Source organism: Nannobrachium achirus (assembly GCF_963921795.1).
Source record: "Nannobrachium achirus genome assembly, chromosome: 18".
Taxonomy (NCBI): domain Eukaryota; kingdom Metazoa; phylum Chordata; class Actinopteri; order Myctophiformes; family Myctophidae; genus Nannobrachium; species Nannobrachium achirus.
Genome location: NC_137825.1, coordinates 61,869,904 through 61,880,235, shown reverse-complemented (window position 1 = coordinate 61,880,235; position 10,332 = coordinate 61,869,904). Strand labels below are relative to the sequence as shown.

Genomic DNA, 10,332 nt, shown 5'->3' with positions numbered 1-10,332 from the left:
ACTCCATGGCAAAAATATCATTCAGACAAAAATGTCCACCGCAAGCCAGCCTGGGGTATCCACAGTTTAATACCGCATACTATTAACTATGAAGTTTATCAATGTAAAACATTATAGATGTGACATAGAACAAAGTGTACAAATCAGCCCAACATACACAACCCATTATGGACGGGAACCCCTGTTTTATCCCTCAGGCGTTTTTTTCTGAAAACTTAGGTCAGGCTTTAGAAGGTATCGACCTTATGTCTTAATGGTTTAAAAACAGTAAAGATATATGGAATGGCAACCTGATATTAACTGCATTTGTTCTCGAAGTGGGGTCCTTGAGGGAGTTCCAGGGGGTCCCCTGCTAAATGATAGTTAGGAATGAAATGGACCCTTATGGGTAACTCATAGTGTACAAATGGAACCAAAATGGACCCATTAACATTGATTTTACAATAAATTGGGGTCTCAGATAGAAATGCCATAAAATGGAGGTCCGTACTTAGACTAATGCATGTCAAACTGGGGTTCTTGCAATTAAAATAGTTGAGAATCACTGCTTGACTCATCAAAATCTTCTCTAATGGAAATGTTTCTTCTTTGAAATGTTTGAGATCCACTACCATACTGTATTCCTCAATGCTTCAGAAGCTTAATATAAAACTATCCTGCTTGAAATGAGTATAATACAATAAAAACATCATCCTGACGTCAACCTGACGTTGGGATAATACGTTGAACAGACGTTGGTTATTGGTTAGTTACCAACACAACCTAAAACCAACCAAATATCAACGTCTGATGATGTTAGACTTCAACGTTATGTGGACGTTAGTAAAATAATGTTGGGCAGACATTGGTTATACAAGCAAATTATCATCTGTAATTAAATCTGATTAAAACACATTTTAATGCCTATCTTTTGGGATATTATAGTTTGGAGGAAACATATGAAAGATGAAGGGAGCCATCTTTGTAGTTACAGAGAGGAACACAATATATGTGTGTTTATGGAAAGCAGTTTGAAAATCAACTACACTGCCCACAATGCAATTGCAAATGCCTGATTGGCTGTGTGTCATGTGACTGTGATGTGGCCAGCTACCACTGGCTTAGTCTGGGATCACTTCACTTTACGGGGTTTGATCCGGTCGGGAGCGGAAACCACTTTACGTCATGTTGTAGTCCTAGACGGACTACGCTTTGGCCGGAACTATCAACCGGATTCAGTTTTAACCCAAAATATTCCCCTGCACCCAAGGACATACTTTTAGGGCCGACCTAATAAACACCTTGATGAGGCGTAGTTTTGCTTTCGAAAAATTCGTTTGGTATGTGCATCTTTTAATCCAACTCGTAGCGACTGGCAAGACTACGTAGCATTTCCAGCATTTTAAAAGGGATTGGGGAAACAAACGGAGGGAACCAAATCAAAGCGACGCCGCTTCTAGTGGTTTCCGCGCTTTAGGCGGAAACCAAACGCTCTGTTGTGAACGAACACCAGGCTCTCTCTCGGGAGAAAGCCTGGTAGGCGAGGTTACCACTGGCTCTGCTGAGAGCACACCCCCACTTTGAATCCAAACAGCCCACAGCAGTTACATTTGTCACCAACAGCAAGCATTGAGAGCTGCTTGTCTAAAAGTGATTTAAGATAAAACTAAACTAAATAAAATCACTGTTGATTGTTGAACAGGAAGATAGGTTGCTGCCAGTCTATTTGTGGGATTAAATCTACATTATGGAGACTTTTTGCACACAGAGAAGGAGTTTTGGAGCAGGGAGATGACACAGGTATGTAAAGCTATTTTAATTGATTGCTTTTGCTTCCAGTACTTTTTACAACTTCACTATTTACAATTCATACTCCAGTGTTTTCAGCCCTTTTCATGTCAAGGACCCCAAAATCCAAAATGACTATTTGGCTGCAGACCCCTTTTAATATGTGACAGGAACCCTCATTCCTGTAAAAAAGTTTCCATTATATAATGTTTCCAAGGTCCATTATTTATTCAGCAGTTAAATAGTGTTATTGTGACAGTAATCATTGCTATTTATATAGTGTTTGTTTAGTAATGTTAGGTTGGTTCCAGCCTTCCAGTAGGCCCCCAGCTAAATGATGGGGAGTTGATAACCAAATGGACCCCTATAGATCTTTTAATTACTGTAAAATCAAACCAAATGTACAAGCTAAATTATTTTTTACACATGATCTGTATTCCTAAATTATTAGGTATGAGACTGAGAGGCTAAATCTCACTAAATGGTGGTCCATGGCTCAAATGCATAATTGACAAACACTGATTTTGTGCCATGGTTCTCAAAGTGGGAGTGGGAGCTAGAAGTGATTAACAGGAGTGTGTGTGTGTGTGTGTGTGTGTGTGTGTGTGTGTGTGTGTGTGTGTGTGTGTGTGTGTGTGTGTGTGTGTGTGGTACATGGCTCATTTGTAATGTATTTTGTAGTCTTTCAACTTTTGTTTTTCTTCTGTCAACAGAAAATTCCAACGTCGAAAAGAAAACCAGTCTATGCAATATGGTAGGTTAAGTCTCCTCTTACCACCCTTTAGCAAAGTCCTTTTTAATCCAGGAAATCCAGTAGTAATCCACAATAGGAAAATAAAAGGTATCATCCTGTGGTATAATATCCAAGATCCAATATAGAATACAGCATGACTTTTGCATGAGACTTCTCCTTCTCTTCTTACCCTGTACTGCCAAAGCTGCACTTCACAGGTGTTACAAACACGTCTGAATGCCAATCTACTGCAGCCAATCACTGCAGGAACTAGTCAAGTACTAAATAATATACTGTACATGCTCATATTATGCAATGTGTTCTTGTAGATAATTTTGTGTCTAATGCAACATTGTTGTTTGATGGAGTATGATAAAATCTAACCTATTCATTTCCTTTTTCACTCTCTCTCTGTAACATGAGGTGTCTCTGTGGTGGTATGAGGTGATCCTGGGAGCTAAGCCAACCAGGTAATTTACTTAATTAATAATGATTTATTTGAACTGAGAAGCCATTTTACAGCCTCACATTGTGTGTGCTTGTAGATCAGCTATTTTTGTGACTTCGGTCCATTATATCTCCCCTTTAATGATTGAATGATTGCACTCTCCCACAGTAATAAGGAAAAGAAAAAACAACACATGTTGACCATTTTTACACTTTGTTAATTTTAAGCTCAGTGTCAGGGAAGCCCACAATGAGAGTAAATGCCAGCAGAACAATATTGCAAGCCATTTTGGCAAAACCTTGATCGGCGCTACCCACACGTTAGGTTGTGTAGCTCATGCCTCGAATGCCCGATGCTTACAAGCTGTACTTTGTTGTAAAGGTGACGAATCAATGATAAAAATGATATAAAACAATACAAATTGGTATTATTAAAGGGGAGATAATGGACCGAAGTCAAGTTTCCTTTCTTTTTGTGCTGATTTTATTTCCTTTCTCTCTGTGTCTCAGGTGCCGTACGTTGGGTGGCTGCTTGTTCTTGTGACGCAGTGTCCAGTCCTGTCTTATGTGGAAGCAAACATGTATGAACTAGTCACTAGTCTGTTTTCACTTCTCCCTCTCTCTCTCTCTCAGGTGTCTGCTGTGCTTGTCCCGCCTTTCCTTTGGGATAGACATGGTGGTTTCTACTCTTGGGAGATAACAACCAGGTAGTCTGATCATTGTTTTGTACTAAATAGCCAATCTACAAACTGTTGTGCGATGGAAAATTATAACGCTTTGATTGGGTGTCTAACCTCTCTTTCTCTCTCAGGTGGCGTGACGTGTCTGATAGTCCTTTCGGACCTGGTGCCAGTGGTTGACAGGATAGAGGATGGAGAGAGGAGCAACATCTCTGTGATGACCAAGCTTTTAAGACCTTGGTAGGCTTTATATGAGTCACAGTATAAAGTGCATGTTTCAACATGGAAGAAGAGGAGGTTCGCACACTGTTCCAGAGCTCCGGTAAATAGTTATTATTCTATCCTAATAAACTATTTACTGGAGCTCTGGAACAGTGTGTGAACCTCCTCCTTCCATGGTGTGTATATTATATATTCCTTGGTTCGGCACCTGTAAATCTTTGGAGATGTGCTTGCTTCCCTCTCTGCATGTTTCAACATACAATATGAATTAACCCTTGTGTGATGTGGTTTTCAGTGTCTGCATAATTATTTGTTTAATTATTCTAGGCGATGGCCTGTCTGCATGTTTTCATTTTTTCGCAGCTTAACCACTGGAACCCCCTCTTATGACAATGTCATGATATGTGAAAATTATGTGAAAATAAATAAATACAATTTTGCATGAATGTAGCTTATAGACCTGCTGTTGCTGAGCAGATTTGGTGTAGAGGGTTTAAAAAAGCGGACCACCCTGGGCCACCTGATCAACAAGGGATCAAGAGATTATATGCCATGTTTACAAAAGAACCTTACCCTACTATATTGTTCACAAAAATGTAATATGTTTTTCTTCAGGCTCTTCGGTAACCACATGAAGGGGGAAAAGGAAGGTGGCTTTGGAGAAGACTGATGTATTTTAGAGCAATACAAGGTAACTTCATGTTGACCAAGGACAGACAATTGGCACACACCAATCTGTAAATAATGTAATTGGGCAAAACATGTCCTTCCCTTTGATACAATGGCAAGTGTCTTTGATTTGGTGTCTAACCCAGGGGGTTTCAAACATTTTTGACTCGGGTCACCTCGCCCCTGTAAATAATATTTTAATCCACAGCACCCTTGAAGTACACTGTAAATATTTTGAATCTTACACCATTGGAGAAATATCAGTTTCCATTAGAACTGACTGAAAATAACTTTATACTTTATGTTTAACCACTTGAACCCCAGCATCCCTATTCTGGGAGGAAGGTTCACCAAAAATAGCCGATCTACAAGCTCACAGCGCGTCGTGACATGTTGTGAGCTTGTAGATCTGCTATTTTTGCAGAAGAGAGTTGGCCGTAGATGGAAAAATAACTCCTCACAAATCAGGTCAGTTTTACCTGATCAGATTATTCTGAGACACCCCTGGACTGGCATCAAGGCACCCTAGGGTGCAACAGCACCCACTTTAGGAAACCCTGGTCTAACCTATTTCCTTCTTTCTTCTCTCTCTCTTAGCTGGCGTGATGTGTCTGCTTGGGTCCAGTCGTTGAGAGGATGGAGAGAAGAAGCACCTCTGTGACCAAGCTTTTTAAGTAAGTAAGAAGTAATGCACAGCATAACACAGTATAAGGTTTGGGTGTTCTGTGGTTTTCAGTGTCTTACAATTTAATTCTTCTGGGTGAGGTCCTGCTTAACCAACTGAACTCTTGTTATTTTAAGGTTATGAGGGTGAACATGATGTGAAGTTTTCAAGTTTTTGTATGCATTGTGACCTTGTAGACACACCTGTAAATAATTTAATTTGCAAAACATGACAATGTGGTGGTGTAAGGTTATGACAGCATGTTACATATTTTGTATTCTCTTTTTCTACAGATGCCGTCATGACGTTCAACCCAGAAGCAGAGGACAACCTAAAGCAGCAGAGGCGGGAGACACAGGGGAACTGTCCATTTCAAGAGGGACACTATGGACTGATATAACTTGAATTAGTTCTGGTTGGACCTAAAACCTGGTAGCTCACTGGACATGCAGGCAAGAGGAGGCAGCGGGGGACACAAACGCATGCACTCAGAACTGATTGAACTGACACTGTGAATTCTGGGGGATCTTGGTAGTTCTGTTTGGACCTACAGTTTAATCTGGCAACTCACCGGAATACATTTTTTAAATTATTTTTTGTAGTTGTGAACTCACCGGAATATATTTTTTTAAATAATTTTTGTTGTTGTTGTGAACTCACTGGATTATATTTTTTAATTATTATATTTTTGTTGTGAACACACCGGAATATATTTTATTAATAATTTTGTTGTTGTTGTGGGACATATGCAAGTAAAAAGGAAACTGTCTGGAAGTTCTCTCTGAGGTAGGCTGTGCTATTATTTCATGTATTTCTTTATTTGTCCAGTGTTAAGGTAAAAAAAAGGTGAACTGTTATGTTCTTTTCTGGATCAAGCTTAATCAGACCTAGTGACTGCTGTGTGAGCTACCCTCTATTCACTATTCAGTACTTGACACAATTTGGTGTCATACTGTCATATGTCTGGAAGTTGATGTGATGTTAGCGTTGGTTTTCACGCCCTCTGATGTTTTGCATTTCCAACTTTGGTCATTGATGTCAACCTAATGTTGGGTTTTGACAGCAATGCACCTCTTGCTTACATGTCTAACCAACATTGGAGGATGACGTCTTGCCAACGTTGGGTTATGTTCATTTAACCAAATTAGAACTTGTATCCAAATTTGGAGTTGAACCAGTAATCGTCTACATAACATCTGAGATTAACATCAAGCTGACGTTGGATTATGTCAGTCCAATTTTATTCAACTAAAATAACTTTTATCCAACGTTAGGAGACCAACCAAAATTCAATGTCAAGATAACATCAGATGCTTACATCAAATCAATGTTTGCCTTATGACGTCAATCCGATTTACTTTTCAACAAAAATACATTGGGAGTCTAACCTTTAATCAATGTCTACATGACATCAGAGATTGACATCAAACCAATGTTGGGTCATGACGTCAATCAAACTTAAAAACCCAACATTGGGAGTCTAACCTTTAATCAACGTCTACATAACATTAGAGATTGACATCAAACAAATGTTATGTTATGACGTCAATCAAACTTTGATTTTCAACCAAAATACAACCGGTATCCAACGTTGGAAGTCTAACCTTTAATCAACGTCTAAGTAACATCAGTGATTGACATTAAATCAACGTTAGTTTAAGATGTCAAACCAACATCAGGTTATGACATCAAACCAACATCGGGTTATGTCGTCTAACCAACGTTAGGTTATGACGTCAGACAAACTTTCTTTTTCAACATCCAACGTTGGGAGTCTAACCTTTAATCAACGTTTTCGTAACATCAGAGATTAACATTAAATCAACATTAGTTTAAGATGTCAAACCAACATCAGGTTATGACGTCTAACCAACGTTAGGTCATGATGTCAGACAAACTTTCATTCACAACGAAAATACAACTGGTATCCAACGTTGGGAGTCTAACCTTTAATCAATGTCTATATAACATCAGAGATTAACGTTAAATCGACGTTAGTTTAAGATGTCAAACCAACATCAGGTTACGATGTCTAACCAACGTTAGGTTATGACGTCAGACAAACTTTCATTTACAACGAAAATACAACTGGTATCCAACGATGGGAGTCTAACCTTTAATCAACGTCTATGTAACATCAGAGATTAACGTTAAATCGGCGTTAGTTTAAGATGTCAAACCAACATCAGGTTACGACGTCAAAGCAACATCAGGTTCTGACGTCTAACCAACGTTAGGTTAGGACGTCAGACAAACTTTCATTTACAACCAAAATACAACTGGTATCCAACATTGGGAGTCTAACCTTTAATCAACGTCTATGTAACATCAGAGATTAACGTTAAATCGACGTTAGTTTAAGATGTCAAACCAACATCATGTTACGACGTCAAAGCAACATCAGGTTCTGACGTCTAACCAACGTTAGGTTAGGACGTCAGACAAACTTTCATTTACAACCAAAATACAACTGGTATCCAACGTTGGGAGTCTAACCTTTAATCAACGTCTATGTAACATCAGAGATTAACGTTGAATCGACGTTAGTTTAAGATGTCAAACCAACATCAGGTTACGACGTCAAAGCAACATCAGGTTCTGACGTCTAACCAACGTTAGGTTAGGACGTCAGACAAACTTTCATTTACAACCAAAATCCAATGGTCATCCAACGTTGGAGTACAACGTTGTCCCAACGTTGTACTGACGTCGTGTGCCAGCTGGGAAGCATCCTTGGTGGTGTTTTTGATAGCTCCCGTTTTGATCTAGGCAATTATCACATCACATATTTACATTGTTTGACTGCTGTTCAAGCTGATCGACAATCACAGAACAATATATGCTAATGAGATCGGCAGTTGCATGGCTGGCTGACAACGTTAAGGTGAGATTTTGTGTGTAGGCTATTCGCCATGTTGGCTACATACAGGCACGTTGCAGTAGACTTTAAAATGATTAATGAAACGTGACAGTATAGTATCTGGTGGTGAAGAAAAACGTCAGTCAAATGCACCAGACCAGTCCACGACCACGACACAAACAAACTTCATTAAAATCATTGACCCCTTATAAAAATAATGCTAACATGTATGAACAATGATTATGGGTTGGATTCAGTCATTTGAATTTGAGTGATTCTGTTTATTTTGTATTTATTTAGTTTCCACTTCCCGGTAGACGTTTCCTACGGTCCCATTTACACGGTGCACCCGACACCGACTCCCTTTCTTGATTGGCTGTTGGTTTGGGGGAAAAAAATCACAGTGGCACCGCCCCTCCTGACCAGGTTCGTGCATATCCCACTAGACTAGACTCTGCCCACACCAAAAAATAAACAAACACACATGTAGTAGTCACATGGTGTCGAAGTGTGTTATGGATTGGATTGCAAAGTATTCACGTTAAACCTTCGTTTTACAACTGAGATATATGCCTTATTGTTGTGTTAAATAGGCTGTTTGCTCAGATGTAAATTAATTTCACTGACGACTCTAATTACTATTTTCCAATAAAAAGACAGTAAGGGAATTATATAAACCAATGCTACATACAATACAGACCAAATCATCATTATGTGTAGTAACATTTTGGCATTGCCAGAAGGCTTATGCAACAGTGAAGAAATAGTCACAGCACAGCAAAAGTGTGAATTGCTCATTTTGTTTACACAAAGGCTTGCTAGAAGAGGGCCATGTGAGAAATGAGGGGTGGAGAGGTTATGGTTTGACTGACTGACTGACTGACTGACTGACTGACTGACTGACTAACTGACAGCCGGTGGAGGTTTTGATAGTAACTGTGACTTGACGGTCGCAATTACTGTCTTTACAAGTTTTCTGAATTTGGTCCCAGCACACCTAGCACTCCACTGGGGGGCCGCCCTAGTCTAGTGGTTAGAGCATATGCCTTTCATGAGGTTGGGGGATCAAACCCTGCCTGGGGTCAACGTCAGCAAGGGCATGCAGTCACAACGGGTTCCCAGCGCCAAATCAAATGGGTTCAGAGCTCTGAGCCAAGACTCCTGAGGAGGCCTGTCCTGGACAGGTGTTACCGGACATAAAAAACAACAACAGCAACACCTAGCACTCCACTGTGATGCTATGGTTCTCTATTTCCCAAATATGGATATATCTACGTCACGCTAAGAGTGCATAAAAGGAAGTGTGAAACATCTGATGAGAGAGATAACCCTCACAGCCAAGGAGAGCAGTCGTTAGAGAAGAGATACACCTAAACATAGTGATAGCTGGCCTTAATGTCACACACACTCCTGTTTAGCTCCCTGGACTCAGATTTCTCCCACATGTATATTGAACTTAACACATTCCATCATTAGGTACTTGAAATTTTGCAACGGAACTGTGTGGTCTTTACGGAGCTTACTCTAAACAGTCATTATGTCCTCTGAGAAAGACCTAATTTCAGTGGATTATAAGATTTTTGGCAGAGTCCAAGGGGTATTCTTTCGAAAATATACTCAAACAGAGGCGATTAGGTTAGGCTTGGTTGGCTGGGTCCAGAATACGGATGCAGGAACTGTTGAAGGACAGATGCAAGGCCCAAGCAATGACGTCAAACAGATGAAACAATGGCTGACATCCACTGGGAGTCCCAAGTCCAAAATCGTGAAGGCAGAGTTCAAGAATGAAAAGAAGATTGAAGCCCTTGATCACACAACCTTTACAATAGTTTGTCCGTAGATGTGTTATTAGTGTGGTTGCCCGACAGGGCAACACACTGTAGTCCTGGGGAAACTTTATTTTTTGAAGCGGTGAAAGCCGCTTCCAAGGAGTGGCTTTGTGTGTCCCGTTCATGTCCATATATGGTCATTTCAGTCCAGAATGAACAGGTTTTATCTGTCCCGTACATCCAAAATATGTGTGTAACGTCCGTCCCGGTCTGATGATTGGATGATTAAAAATGTCCAATGAGACCAGAATTGAGGATTGGTCAAGCTTCACATGACAATTCGGCCCTCCAGATAAAATCATTCATTCATTCAGATTTGGAAGAATGTATAGATCACAGAGTTCATAGCTCTAGAACACATAGAATAAAAGTTCACCGCTAAACTTCATGTGTGAATCAGATGCAATGCTAATTGAGTGGGAATCAATAGGGAATCAATTGGTCGAGCTTCACATGACATT

At 39.9% G+C, this 10,332-nt stretch overlaps 1 long non-coding RNA gene across 1 annotated transcript; it reads left to right on the top strand.

Moving 5' to 3' along the window:
• Window positions 1-1,578: 1,578 nt before the first annotated feature.
• Window positions 1,579-5,960, top strand: LOC308302823. The gene is made up of 8 exons (XR_013962971.1): window positions 1,579-1,779; window positions 2,481-2,521; window positions 2,924-2,970; window positions 3,581-3,654; window positions 3,759-3,867; window positions 4,465-4,540; window positions 5,116-5,192; window positions 5,476-5,960. It is a non-coding gene; the product is annotated as an uncharacterized lncRNA (long non-coding RNA).
• Window positions 5,961-10,332: the final 4,372 nt, after the last annotated feature.